At 50.7% G+C, this 15,749-nt stretch overlaps 1 protein-coding gene across 6 annotated transcripts in view; it reads right to left on the reverse strand.

Moving 5' to 3' along the window:
* UNC13B (unc-13 homolog B) overlaps positions 1 to 15,749 on the reverse strand; it is a 3,555,093-nt gene that overhangs the window by 3,497,260 nt on the left and 42,084 nt on the right. The window lies entirely within an intron of this gene.

Consider the following 15,749-nt stretch of genomic DNA (forward strand, 5'->3'; position numbering starts at 1 on the left):
TCTCTTGATCACAATACATTTGATATTTGTTAGTAGGGACCAGCTACATGAAACATTAACGCATCAAGACTTAATATTCATATATATTTGCCTATCAGGCTTGACAGGCAAATAATAAGGATAACACTATAGAGAGTTTGAGAGGTGGATATTTCCTGAAAGGTTACATCAAATTATATATTTTAAAGATTTACTATTGTTTTCAGAGACATCAACTGAACGTATAGATAGACACGATAGCTCAGTGAGATAAATGTTCATTGTGGACATCCACTGTGACATGTGAGTTTGAATCCTGGCAACGCCAACCTAAACACCCATCCTTCAGAGGTTGTTAAATGGAGTGATGGGTCTTACAGGCGGCAAAACAGCAATGTAAAAACAGATTATGATTATAAAACAGAATAACAAGTAATTATTTTCAGTAGTAGAATGTACAGCGACATCTCGTTTCCATACAGTTTTTCTGTGACAGCAGCTACGGGAAAGCTGAAATGTTATTGTAACTGGTCAGAGCAACCAGACCACCAGAAGTTTAATAAAGAAGCTTTTGACAACTCTGAGGTTCCTGTAAACTCTATTTCAAAGGTAAGAACATTCCACATAGCACGTGACATTTAAATTACCTGAAGGTATCAGTGCTTTACACGAGCAGCAGTTGTGTTACACGAGGATACATTCATTTTGTTTTGTGATTTGCCCAGAATCACGGGATGTTGCGCGTCCTTGTCGAGGCTCGAACCCAGTTCTCCAGATTTGAGACCAACCGCCCTAACCGTTAGGCCAACTCTTCTCCCCATTAAGATGTAAAGTGAGCAAAGTGTAAACCGTGGGTACATGAGCGACGTAGACATATAAAAGTGAACAGAGATGTGATATAGACAGATTTTAGAGAATCCTTGAAGGGATCTTCCTTCAGTCAGGATGCTGAACCATTTGATGACACCAGGCTCTAGACCAGGAAACTGTCTTAATTATGTTATGGGACATGGCCATACCTGGTGAGTAGGTGGAACGAGCTTAGAAGTACGTGTTAGCTTCCAATCTCGGTCTAAAACAAGCGTCCAATGTTACAGAATTAAATTAATTTGGCGGACTCCACCTTGCTCATGGTAGTTGAGCTGCACTGACTCTTCTTGGGAACAAATTCCTGGCCCTCAAAAACACAACTGCAATTCAACACACACATTAATAATTGGCTTGAGCCCTATAACTGCATTGAACACGAAGAAGCGATGTCTGAAATAGGACTGCGTCAACACCTTGATAAGATACTTTAAGCCATAGCGGCAACGAAGGACGCCCTTCAGCAGGACATTGCGCAGGTGGCGACAGGGTTAGGGCTCCTACGTGCGGACCATTCGAAGCTTGCTGATAGAGTGAAGGAGACCGAGCTGGCCATACAGGACCTGAAGCCGGCGCAAGCTACCATGGGGGCCAAACTGGGAGATGCGCTAGGACTTTTGGCAATGTTAGAAAAGAGGGCTGAGATTCTGAAAGTAGGAACCGGCGCAATAACATACGCGTGGTGGGCCTGCCGGAAAAAGCAGAAGGAACTGACATGATTGCCTACCTGGAAACCTGGCTCAAATCAGAGGTCGCTCCAGAGGGGCTATCTCCCTTCTTCACACTCGAGAGAGCTCACATGGTGCCAGCTCGGCAACCGCAACTTGACCGTCCTCCTCAACCGGTGGTGGCTAAACTACTGCACTATAAAGATAGAGATATACTGATCCAAAAAGCGCGTGAGGCAGGTCCCTTCAAAGTGGGTAATGGCACAGTCACAATATTCCCAGACTACACCCAGGAAATATAAAGACGTAGGGCCTCCTATCTGGCAGTTAAAAAAGAATTCAGAGAAGAAGGGATCCAGTATTCACTGATCTTCCCAGCAAAATTGAGGGTAATTGTGGATGGCACGACCCAGTTCTTCCTGACACCCGAGGATGCATGGACATGGCTTGAGACATACAGAGCGGGCACTGATCGTCAGGTTCAAGGACGCTCAGGTCCACCTAAACCATCTCAGATGCGCAAATCTCAGCGTCTCCGGAAAAAGAATACAATTCTGAAGAAGCAGCAACTGACTCAAATGGATATCGAAAGGCAAGGAGCATTGGCAGCGACAGCGGAGTTAACGGGTTAGCAGAGAACCGAGTCAGCAGCAGGAACGGAATCGGATGAAGATAAGCGCAAGTAGGACACGGAGCTATCGGAATCAGACAGTAATAGGGGACCTGTGATCACGCCAGGAACAGCTGAAGGACTGTTAGATGAATAGCCTATCTAAGCACATACTGGAGATTAGAGGGCCACCACGAACTGCTCAATAGGGTTACCACACCTGGTAGCGATGGGGACCAGAACGATTACAGAATGTTACCATATGGGATCTAGGGTGGCGGGGTTTGAGCGAAAGCTGCTGCCTGTCGGGCCGAGTTACCCTTCCATCGCCCATAAGGCTACCTGTGGTGACTACTGCAGGATAGAACTGTGTGTATTGTTGAGAAGTTTGGATGGGAACTGATAGCTTGTCATTGGGTCCTGTTCTGGGGGGAGGGTTGAGGGGGTTACAGGGCTTGGTGGTGTGGGCGCACATTACATATACAACTTGAGGCGAAGAAGCAAGCGCAATGGCAATGTTACCGGATTTGAAATGCATCACATGGAACGTGAGTGGTTTGCACACAATGACTAGGCGCCATAAGGTTCATGCGTATTTGATGAGGAGGGGAGTCCACATAGCTCTACTACAAGAGACACATCTTACTAGAGCGGAGGGCCAATCGCTGCAGCGCAGGTGGAGGGGACAGGTGTTCAGTACAGCGTATTTGGCGTTTGCCAGGGGAGTGCTCATATGGGTAAGGGCGGGCGTCCCTTTTCAGGCCACCAGACATGTGTTGGATCCAGAGGGCAGGTATGCGGCGGTAGACGAAAAGCTATATGGTAGGGATATTGTATTATGTAGTATATATGCCCCAAATGTAGACCAAGCTTGCTTCTTGGATAGCTTATCAGGCGTGCTGGCACTTCATTTAGCTGGTCCTGCGGTGGTGGGTGGGGATTTTAATGCCATAGCAGACGCAGAGATGGACAGATCGCATCCTCCTCTGGCTTACGCACCGGTTCGTAAATTAGCCAAACATAGATTTGATTGGCAAGAGAGGTGTGGGCTAATGGATGTATGGCGGGTGCAACATCCTCAAGACAGGGATTACTCTTTCTTTTCCTCCATACATGAACTTCACGTTAGAATTGATGCTATTCTCTGTTCCAGCTTGATTGCTCATTTGGCAGCACACACTGAATACCTTACCAGAACTATATCTGATCACAACCCGGTGTTGCTGTCGATTAACTGGCAGCGAGTGCGATCCGCGATTCCAACGTGGCGACTGCGCCCCGAAACTCTGGAGGATCAGGTCTTTAGAACCGAAATAGGAGAGGGCATCGAACATTATTTTCAAGAAAATCAGGGCACGGCTTCTATGAGAGCGCTCGAATGGGACGCATTTAAGGTGGTCGTCAGGGGGCTATGTATTAGCAAATACTCTGGAACTAGGAAGACGGTGCTTGAGGATATACGGAAAGCAGAGGAGAAACTGAGAGACTTGGAACAACAGAGGCCAGAACAGCCGGCGCTCCAGGGACAGCTATTAGAGGCGAAGGAAATGCTTGCGGTTGAAATTGAGCGATTGCGCAGCTTTGATCATAAAGGCTACCTGTCGAAGGTACATGCAGAAGGAGACAAGGTCGGTACATTATTGGCCAAGTTGGCAGACCCAATACCCAAAACTGCCCCGATTATGAAAATAGTATCATATGCCGGCTTACTGGTCCACTCGCAGGCACAGGTGCTCTCACGGTTCCACACTTATTATGAATCTCTGTATAGCAGTAAGCTGGAAGCTGCAGAAGCGGACATAGAAAGGCATTTGGCGAGGATTTCGCTACCTCAGCTAGACGCAGACCAGGCCAAACTACTAGGGCAAGATATTACTCTAGCGGAGATCCGCAGCGCGATTAAACACATGGCCCGGAATAAGATGCCGGGGCCTGATGTTGAATTCTATGCCCATTATGTCGATATTCTGGCGCCCCGATTGGTGGAGATCTACAAGGAGGCAAGGGTAGTAGACCAACTACCACAGTCGATGCGTGAAGCATTGGTTATTCCTCTCTTGAAACCGGGGCGATCAGACATAGATGTAACCTCTAATAGGCCGTTGACCATGTTGACTGTAGACTATAAGATTCTGAGCAGGATACTGGCGACCCGACTCGTCCCATATATGACCACGCTGATACACACAGATCAGGCGGGATTTTTCCCGACTAGGAACACTGCTTCGAATATAAGACGCCTCCTAAGGATTCTAGCTGAGAATTACGATGACCTGCACTCACCAGCGGTCCTTTCTATAGACATAGAGAAGGCGTTTGTTAGCCTGGAATGGGCTTTCCTACATAAAGTGCTGGAACAATTCAGACTGGGCGACCAGTTCGGGAACTGGATGAGAGTGTTGTACTCCTTGGCCGTCGCCAGGGTACGACTGGGGGAGGTGATATCTGACCAGTATCCGGTTATGAGAGGGACGAGGCAGGGCTGCTCGTTGTCGCCACTGCTATTTGCGTTGGCGATAGAGCCCTTGGCAGTTCAGGCGCGAGCGGGAGTGGCCTACCGAGGACTCCAGCTCCGTGGGATACCACACCATATTTCATTGTACGCAGATGATTTGCTTATCTTTTTGAGAGATACGGAGGAAGCATTACAGGGAGCGACCTCTTTATTATCACAATATGGATCCGTGTCGGGACTCAGGGTAAACTGGAGCAAGACTTGCCTTTTCCCGATCCGTCGGGGAATGAGCCCGACACTTTTAATAGGTGGGATCACTTGGGAACCAACATGCTTCACCTATTTAGGGGTTAGGATATATCACGACGCTATAGATCTGTTGGAGGGAAATATAGGGCGCTCTATCAGGGCCTTGAAGGGATGTATGGCGTTTTGGTCGACACTCCCTCTATCGGTGGTAGGCAGAATCGCTTTACTTAAGATGGTGGCACTCCCCAGGCTGCTTTATTACTTCCGCACTTTGCCGATTTGGGTCCCACCACGAATCTTTAAAGAGTTGAGGTCATTGACCGTCGGCTTTCTATGGGGCACTGGCAAACGCCGAGTAGCACTGACAACCTTGATGAGGCCCAACGCAGATGGGGGACTGGCGGTGCCCGATTTTGAGCTCTACTACCTGGCGGCACAGCTGCAGGTCCTTACACAAAATATAGCGCAGGAATCCCGGGGTCCTGACCATAAGCGAGGACAAGGGGTACAATGACACGTCCTCTCTTACATAGTCCTACAACAAAAGCTTGATTGAGGGACCTGACCATAGAGGAACGGACCCTTGAGGCTCTGCTGGAATAGTAGCCAGCGTAAGGCGGGGGCCTCCCACCCATATGCACCGGAGATTCCATTGGGGATGTTGACGGCGCTTCCACACGGGGGGGACTGGACCCCGTTGGTGGATTGGGAACAACCAGGTCTCCACATGATGGGGACGTATACATGAATGGGGAGCTGATGCCCTTTCAGGCGCTACAGGACATGTATGGCCTCCCCGAGGGCGACCTTCTGATTCATGCAGTGGTTATGAATGCGATTCAAAAGCACTGGGGAGGTGGACGAACGGAACCTGTGACCACATTGGCCTGTCAGTATGTCGTAATGGCTGCCGGGACTGTCAAGGCAGTCACGTGCCTCCAGTCGCGGATGATGCGTGAAGGACTGCGCCCATTAGCTGACCTCAAGGCGAAGTGGGAAGCAAGTATAGGCCGCTCGATCCCGGACCCAACCTGGGAACATATCCTTAAGAGGGCATGGAAAGGGAGCAGAAATGCTCGGTTCCAACAGATACAGTTTTTCATTCTGCATCGGGCTTATCTGACCCCGGGTAGTATCCGGAAAAATTTCCGGGTCCAGGATGCGGCGTGTCCTAGATGCTTGGAGGAGGATGTCGAACTGGAACACATGTTATGGCATTGCCCGAATATTGGGAGTTACTGGGAAGACATAAGACGCCTTTTGACTACCGTCACGGACAGACAACTAGATTACGATATGGCCGCCTGCCTGCTGCATTGGATTCCGCACACGGCTAAAACTAAAATAACCAGCAAGTTTATTGATTTAGGTCTATTGTTGGCCAAACGTGAAATAACTTGCCATTGGAAATCGAGAGAGGGGCCTTTGAGCAAGCGCTGGCGTACGGAATTCTGTAAGTGGGCAAAGTGTGAGAGTGCGGTCAGGCTCAGACAAGCGACACGCGCAGGTAGTGATAAAGCTTTGGAGATGGCAAGAGCGTGGGAGGCCCTAGATCAGGCTTTGAGGGACTATCAGCTGGAAGAGGGGGTTGAATGAGCAATACTCGTGCCTGTGATGATGCTATAAAGAACAATGATGTGCAAGCTTTCTGTACAACTGGTACTATAATGGAACATGAGACACTGAACGTGCCCAAACCACCGAGTCTGTAGGGGGGAGGGAGCTAAAAGGGAGCAGGGGGGGGGGGGTAAGTTGGGTATTAACCTGGAGACATATTTGACAGATTTGAATGAGGTGACATATGTTTTATTGTATGGCGACCATAAAAATTCAATAAAATATGTTTGCACAAAAAAAATGGTCTAGAAGACTTAAGTAATGTATTGAATATAAGAAGGGTGCAGGCCAAATTTGTCCTGGACAGTTCATTCATTTGTTTACCCCCGTAAAACAAAGCAGCCTTCAGGCTGGATCCTGAAGCAATATATCCCCACATTGTTCCTGCCTGAAAAAAAGAAGAGAAGACTGCCCCTCAGAATGCTCGTGTCTTCACTTCCGAGTTATTCTAATGAGAACAGGCACAAGCCTACAGCCGGATGTTCCAGCAAATGTAAATATGTAAAAATAACAGGCTTAGAAAAGTGTCAAATGTCTCTACAGGTACAGAATTATCTCAGTATTGTATTATGGATTTAAAGGGTAGGTATTATGTGACAATTTGCCTCGCAGCCCAAGTAAATTTTGGGCAGTCTGAATTTACACATGAACTCATTGAGAATAAAGGTATAGTCCCTATTACGTCATCTACGAAGAGCAGTCCTCTATCTGATTCTCTTGTAAGAGTTAAGGCTCCCCATTTTCACCCGAATTACTGATGTATTGGAATGCCGTATTGCTGGATCATTATGAGTTCTCAATCTCGGAATGATAAATAATCAAGGACATCTGTATTTGCACACCAGAATCCGCATATTTTACATGTTTTTTCCCAGGATATGTTCTGTCTGCCTTTCACTGGGGAATGGTGTGTCCAGGGAGAATCCCCAAGGTATGGATTTTGTCTCAAAATTATTAATCATATTCAGCCCCAAATTGCTGTTCAAGGCTGAACTGAGTTCATTGGTTTATCAGTAATAAGATGCCTCAGATCGCATTTCCGGCTCTGGTTCCAGATTCCAGGCTTTCCGCCCTCCAGCTAAGACAGCGGCCGCGGCTAACTCCAGTGGCGAAATCAGACACCCGACTGCGATGGTACCGGTACCCCCTGCAGCCCTTCAGGCTAAGACAGTGGCCGCGGTGAACTCCGGCGGCGAAAATCAGACCAGACTGTTTCCTGACTGTTTCGGAGAACTTCTGGTGGAAGCAGTCACAGCGCCCATCTGTCGGTCTCCCGGTGTCGAATCAGAGGTGGAGGCACTGAGCAGAGCAGCGGAATCAAGCCGAAGTCAGCACCCGACACCTGGCGCTCAGAACTCGGACCGCGAGCTCGGTGCGCCTTCAGTGCGTGCGTGTCTCCTGCCATCCACACGCACGTCAGGCACGCCAGGCATCCCAAGCAAGCTCTGCAAGCTCAGCAGCGGTAGTGAGCCGGTGTGTCCACGGAGGCACGGCCAGACGGAGTGTGTTTTCTAGGTCTTCTCAGGTGCCTCCACTTGCCTGCCAGCTACATTGCCCGCCCCCCCCCCCCAGCTCCTGCCCGCACCTGCATTCCTGCATTCCCGCAACCCAGTGGTTGCATTGAAGGCGGGCCCCAGCTAGCTCAGTGATTCCCCACCGTTTGCAGCGTCGACAGCATCTGCCTGCAACACAAGCAGATTAAGGCTTCAAGTTCCTGGTGAGTGTGTGTGTGCATGCCTAACATCATAGCCTGCCCCAGTTGCTCCAGCTGGTTCCGGGAAGGGAGGTACCTAATCAGTGTGTGCTCCTGAGGCACTACAGAGGCACCACTGAGGTACTGAGGCACTGCAGGGGCACCGCTGGATACTGACTCACTACAACCCTGCAACGAGGTCAGGGAAAACCAGGAAATTGCAATCCAAACTCCTAACCAAAGCCACAAGGCAAGAGTCACTGATTTATTATTTAGACATGGCGGAAGCCCCATCTTTGGACCTACATCAGACCAGTGTGACACATGGACACGCTCAGTCACCATTGATTTATGTTTCGATCCACCCCGGCATTTCTTCTCGACCCATACTGTTGGGGGCCTCATCCTTTGTCGGCTCTAAACCTCCAGATACAAAACTTGGTACGACAGTCTGTGTGGCCACTTCCCCCAAACGGGCGACATTGAGGGATTTCTTTAAAAACGCAGCAGCAACAAAAAAGTCAGGCCTAACCTCAAACACTTCGTACAGCACTGCGCTGGAAACTACCTTCGCCCCCCCAGTCCTCAGACTGAAACCTAAAACGAGTAGAGGCACGATTCACGATGGGCCCTACAGGTTGGGCCTCAGTTCGCGTCAACTCACATCCTCTTCAAGAATTTAAATGAAGGATGAATACTCTGCTCCAAATGCTAGAGCGCTGCTCACCACCACCTCCACAGGGATAGCACGTGTTGCAACATGAACAGCCATCAGCTAATGTAAACTTCAAAATACTTTTTCAAGGGAGGAAGACCAGCTTTTTATTAATACAAGCTTGCCACCACCGATAACATCAAATGCACAGACCACGATCACGGCTACAGACGAGCAAGCTGGGAGTAAACTACCATTAATCGCCCAAAGGGAACTACAAACAGGGTCTATTCTATGCAAGGACCTACTATCACCCACAAAAATCATACCAGAGCAATTGGACCAGCGAAACCACATGGGCCCCTCAATAGGCAGCCCGATCAATAAAAACTCATTTGACTTGTCTTTTTTCAATGACTATCACAATGAGCCTCCTGCCTCTGAGAGCTGCTATTCGAACAACAAGAACATTCTTTGGTCTCAACTTTTGCTAACACTCCAATCAACAGTTTCATCTTTTTAACTATCATTCTGTGTAGGGCGTGGCCAAGATGGCAGCGTGAGCAGATGTGTTACTCAGAGGCTCCCGCCAACGGCCCGCTAAAGCATCGGCCTTTGGCCATTTACCGATCGCCGAGCTAAGCACCAGGGCTGTCTTGGCTGTGGGAATCACGGAACACTCTCCTAGCAAGGTGAGGGAGCCCCGGAGAGCGAAGTTCTAACGACACAGGAGAGACGGCTGAGAACGCGCCCTTCCAGCGGGGCTGCGAGGTGGGGCCCTGCGGTCACTGGCAATACGGAGGACTGACCAGATGAAGAAGAGGTGAGCCCCTGGAGTCCCAATTGGAGCGGCTGACAGCGCAGGCGGTTCTGTGCCGCTGAAGAGGTGACGACAGGCGGATGCGTCTGGGGGAAGCATCGGAGGGGGCCCCGCTGCAGCAAAGGGAAAGGACGGGTTGCTCCCGCCCGCCATTTTGAGTGTGTCCCTGTAAGGCTCGGCTGCTCAAGAGAGCGGTAGAGGGCCCGACGACGGAACCGGAGCCCTCCCGCTACGACTTCGCTGAGGGGGAAACCGGTAATATCTCCCACGCTCCACAGCAAAAGACGGAGGGACGCGAGACCGGGCGGCCTCTCATCGGCGGGGCAGTGACGTCAGAGCCCTGGGACACAAGAGATAACCCTCCTGGAGACCGGCCTACTGAACGCCTAACACCGGACGACTCCTGGTTCCACCAAGAGGGAGGAGACAGACCCCTGCTGCCAGCACTGTGAGTCAAGCCACAACCCCATCTTAGGGAGCTCGGGGTGAGGCTGCGGCCTGCTAGAGATCCTGATGTCTGGTCCAGGCGGCCCTCCCGGGTGAGTCCTTGAGGATAAATGGAGGGCAGCCCATCTAGGCGAGCCCCCCACAGCATTGGGCACCATGGACTCTGACGAGGCCGTGGAAAGCACCACCCGCCGGCTGTTGGGGAGCAAACTGGAGAGACGTGAACAGGCCCGGTGTGGGTAGAGGATCCAAGTGGCCTGGTGGAACCCCCCCCACGCCTGTGTTGGTGAACGCTGGACCCCAGCTGAGGGAAGACCAGGTTAACGGATCAGCACATGGGATAACGGCCATACAGGACTGTTTCAGGCAAGTGCCCACTTCCAGCGCGTCCTTGTGGTGGGTAGGAGCAGCGAGGGAGAGGATCACTGAGGGCTGTGGGCCGCCAATGGACCGGGGTGCCTGATAGCGTGGGGCCGGAACGCTGAGCCTCCTTGAAGCGGCCTGCGGGGGAAGGTGCAGAACTCCCCGCCCATGACCACACAGTTCCTGCGCCATCCGGACCCACTCACCCCTGTGCCATACAGTTAGAAAACGCCATGTGCTAAGAAGAGATCAGACAACACAGAGCCCGGAGTCCCCAGGTGTTGCGGAGCCGATGCCCAGCATGGGTGCGGCCAACTCGGGCCTTGCTCTGGACTGGGTAGTGGCGAGATATGTCCTCCTCCCGGGGGTGCAAGGACAAGATCCTGAAGGATCGGTTTGAGAAAGCATAGGCTGGTCAACAGACTACTGTCATGGCTGCAGGCGCTGCCCACCCGGCAGCTAAACGGGTAGATGGTGCAGAACCGATGACTAAGGCATTTCTAGAATCTATGTTTGTTGCAATAAGGGGAGACATTCAAACACTTAAACGGGAATTCACTGCAGAGATTAAGGAGGTTCGGAGAGAGATGGACGACATAGGCTAAAGAGTCGCCGAGCTGGAAGACAAGAGTGACGGGAGGGACACAGAGCTAGCGGCACTGCAACAAGAGATTCTCAGGATTCATGACCAGCAGGTTCATCTTCAGACACACCTCAAAGACCTGAAAAACTGCTCCCGGTGTCACAATGTTCCGATCCGCGGAGTGAAAATCAACGATGACTCGAAGGACATTTTCAGATAAACAAGGGAGCTCTTCAATCACATCCTGGGTAGACGTCTCGAGACGGAACTGGGTCTGGACCAAGCGCACAGAGTGGGCCCTCCGTGAACCCTGTCGGCTCCGCCGGACATTCTAGTTTGCGCAGCACAGTACTTACGCACCAAAGAAGACATCCTCCAAAAAGCGCGCCAAATGCACCCCCTGAAATTCCACGATCAGACACCGGTTCTGTGCCAGGACTTGTCGGCACTCACCCTGCAAAAACATAGAACCTTTAAGCCCATAACTGCACATCTTTAGCAACGCAATATTCCTTACAGTTGGGGCCATCCATTCCGACTGGTGTTCCGCATGAACAACAAACTGTACCAGATACGCTCCTTGTCAGAGGCTTGCCGGTTGCTAGGCATGGAGCCCCCCGCGGATGAGAGCGGGGAAGAAGGCCCCAAAGCTGACACAGATGACTAAGCCCTGCTGGCGCCAACAGGGCCAAAGACGTCACCCCAAGAAGCCTCCTCCTGCAGAAATCACAAAGGGCCAGTAGTCCGCTCATGAGACTGTCTCGCCGGAATTAGCCAAATCCCAACCAGGCTCCCCTCCCACCGTTGGTGGGAGGGGAGCTTTCCAATTTGTTGGTAGATTTACCCCCAATTGCCTTATTTCCAATCACCGATGGATGATTGACAATATGTTACTGTTCATTTTCTTTAATTGTTATTAATATTATTCTTCTTTGGGGATTTTTCGGGGGGGCGGTCCAGTGTTCCATGTCCTCCTTCCTTTTAGGGTTAGCGTAGACCCACACAACCTTAGTACCCTGCAACAAACAATTACTCCGTGCTTAGGTAGCACCAGACCTGGGACTTTACCTATGCCTTCTGTCATTTTTGTCCCCATGAATGCCAGTCAACACGCTTAAAATACTAACCTTAAACGTGAGGGGTCTTAACAACCCGGTGAAGCGCAAAGCAGTTCTGTTGTGTCTAGAACATACCCAAACAGATCTCGGTCTACTACAGGAGACACACCTCTTAGCCAGGGATTGCCACTGCCTCCAGTCCCGGAAATTTCCAAGCCAATTTTTTTCCTCAGGCCCAACTAAATCAGCTGGGGTGGGTATATTAGTGGCTCAGCGGTTTAAGGGGTAAGTCTTGCACAAGGAGGCCGAAATAAAGTGTAGACTGATGACTTATAGATTTGCCTTAGGTAACTAAATGTTCACGATTGGCTCCCTCTACGCCACGAATGATGGCCAAGAACAATTCTTACACTCCACCCTCACCGAAGCAACAGCCACAACAGATCGCAACATTCTACTGGGTGGGGGGCTAAGGGGGGGGAGACTTGAACTAGTTTTTGATAACAATATGGACAGGTCATGTCAACGCACACATCAGGCAGGCGCCCTCTCCACCAAGGGATTGGCCAGACTACAAGACCTAGGTCTGAGAGACTTGTGGCGTAGTTTTCACCCCCAAAGTCGAGAATACTCTTATTACTCCAACGCGCATAAGACCTATGCTAGGCTAGACTACCTCCTTGAATCCACACCCGTACATGCACTAACGACAGAGGTCAAAATGGGTGTTGTATCCCTCTCAGACCCTGCACCGGTACTCGCCACCCTCACCCTCCCACCCACATCACAACCCTCCAGGGAATGGTGTCTCAAGAACACCCTACTGCACCGAGACGAAGTAGTTGAGCGTGTACAGCGCTCCATCACCGATTACCTCTCTCACAACACCAACACCGACACAACCCTTGCAACACAGTAAGCAGCACTAAAGGCTGTCATCCGGGGGGAGTTTATAGCCATTTCAGCAGCGGACAATGTGGAGCGCAGGCGTAAACGGGAAGAATTCCCCCAGCAAACTAGAGAGCTAGAGCAGATGCACCAAAGAACAGGAGTTCCTCGAGTGTGGCGTCTGCATAAAGCTGTGCACCAACAACTCGCGGCACTTGACCAGGATAGGGCAGAATTTGCTGCTTTGCGATTGCGGCATGCCTACTACACAGGAGGAGATAGATGCGGGCGCCTTCTTGCCCACAAACTACGTGAAACCCGACAAAAACAGGGAGTTCAGGAGATTTGCCGGGGAGACGGTAATGTATCTCGGAGGATGAAGACATCGCCGAGGCATTTTGCGATTTTTATGCCAACCTCTATGTCAGCTCTCCATTGGAGAGTGCAGATGGGGTCGCCTTCCTTGATTCAGTCACCTTGCCAGCTCTAACCAAAGCTCAGGCCGACTATCTTGACAGTAACATCCAAATAGAAGAGGTCATTGCAGTCATTGCCCGCCTCAAGTCGGCAAAAGCCCCAGGGCCGGATGGCTTCTCTGCTGTTTTTTATAAAACGTTTTGTGCCCTGATCGCCCCTCCCCTCACTGAGCTTTTTAATTCCTTTGCCGCAACTGGAGCGATACCCGGGAGACCTCCTAGAGGCCTCTATAGCGGTGATCCCCAAACCGGGGAAAGACAAGACCAAGTGCGGAGCGTATCACCCTATCTCTCTTCTTAATATTGATCTTAAATTGTATACAGGGATCCTAGCTGCCCGCCTAGCTCCCCATATGCCTGGTCTTATTGATCCGGATCAGGCAGGATTCATCCCTGAACGCCAAACTTCGGATAACACGAAACTCGCTTTGCACCTCATCGAGAAAGCCACGCCAACACAGGGAGAATATATGATGCTCGCAATCGACATCAAAAAGGCTTTCAATAGGGTCCACTGGCTTTATTTGGAGCAGGTTCTGGAGCGAGTGGGTATAGGAGAGAAATTTTGTACGTACATCTTGAATCGTTACAAGTTTCCGACGGCTACGGTCCGAGTGAACGGACACGCGTCCTCCGGATTCCCCATTGAGAGAGGCACACGGCAGGGGTGCCCTCTGTCGCCCCACCTGTTTGCCTTTTATATGGAGCCTCTGGCTCAGAGGATACGGCACGACCCAGAGATCACCGGGATTACATTTGGCGGCTACATCCATACGATTAGTCTCTGCGCTGATGACGTTTTGATATCATTATCTAACCCAAAAGTTGCGCTAACAGCATGCCTAACAGACTTGGATATCTTTGCACAGGTGGCAGGATTTAAGATAAATATGAACAAGTCGATAGCCCTGGATCTCTCCCTGACGCGACCCACCCGTGAATACCTTCAGGGTCTGCTGCCCATCTAATGGGCGACAAACACGATCCCGTACTTGGGGATCCAGCTGGCTTCCTCTCTCTCGACAGTAGTTGCTACTAACTACACACATGTGCGACAGAAGATTCGTTGTGAGCTTGGTCAATGGAAGCATTACCCTCTCTCTTGGCTGGGCAAAATAGCGGCGGTCAAAATGACCATTTTACCCCACATCCTCTATTTATTTTGCACTATCGCGCTCCGACCACCTCCAGGGTGGATACAACAGACGCAGTCAGACCTTGCTCAGTTAATCTGGAATGGACGGAAGCCACGACTGAAACAGACACTAGGGACGCTCCCTCTGGAAGGGGGTGGGCTCGGGATCCCAGATCTCCGGCTATACTTCCAGGCGGCCCAACTGTGGCATCTGGTTGAGTGGTGTTGCTGGGAGTCGGAGAAACACTGGCTGTTTCAAGACCAGGCAGTAGCAGCTAGACCCTTGCAAGAGATATCCTTTCTCCGCAAGCGCCATAGACCCCCCCCCCATCTATATGCCTCATACATTACGCGAGTCCCTTTGGAAGTGTGGGACCATACTAATATCAAGCACGACCTCACTACCTTCCCGTCTCCGCTCACCCCTTTGATGGACAACCCTGACTTCACCCCGGGTATGGACGCGGTAGCCTTTGCAAGATGGAGACCCTCTGCATGCGGATTCTTATACCATAAGTATGAAGCGGAGGGGGTTATTCCGTTCCATCAATTTAAACAGGAATATGGGCAGCCTGAAACGGAGAGACTTTGGTATTTGCAAGCACGACATTGGGCACTCCACGGTCAGGTCCGCCCCGAGGCCGATAGACGTCTTTCCCCTTATGAGCGGTGGCTTATTACACGCACGTCAGATAAAAAGCTAATCTCCGATTTATACAAGATGCTACAGGCCAGGCATGCTCACACTTACAATTCGGGCCAGGTGAGTTGGGAGAGAGAACTAGGCAGAACTCTGATTCACAGAGTGGGAGGGGATATACTATAGGCCCGACATTCAGCATACCACATGGGGCTCACCGAAACCCTTACAAAGGTAGTCACGTACTGGTATTACACCCCTGAGCGCCTTCACTCAATGCATCATACACAGGAGGCGACATGTTGGCAGGGCTGCGACCACGTAGGCACTTTGGTACACCTATTAGGGGAGTGCAAACACGTCCAGCCTTACTGGAATCAGGTGATAGGTGAAGTGAATAAACACTTCAACACGGAAATCCCACGTTTCCCAGCATATGTCCTTTTTGGACTCCCAAACCCCCTGGGGGAAGGGGGGAAGGGGGTAAGGGGGGGGGGTTTCCTGCGTTCTTTTTTCCCCCTTTTATTTTCAGTCTATGTAAGGTTT

The sequence above is a fragment of the Lissotriton helveticus genome, chromosome 2_1, assembly GCF_964261635.1.
Source record: "Lissotriton helveticus chromosome 2_1, aLisHel1.1, whole genome shotgun sequence".
Taxonomy (NCBI): Eukaryota; Metazoa; Chordata; class Amphibia; order Caudata; family Salamandridae; genus Lissotriton; species Lissotriton helveticus.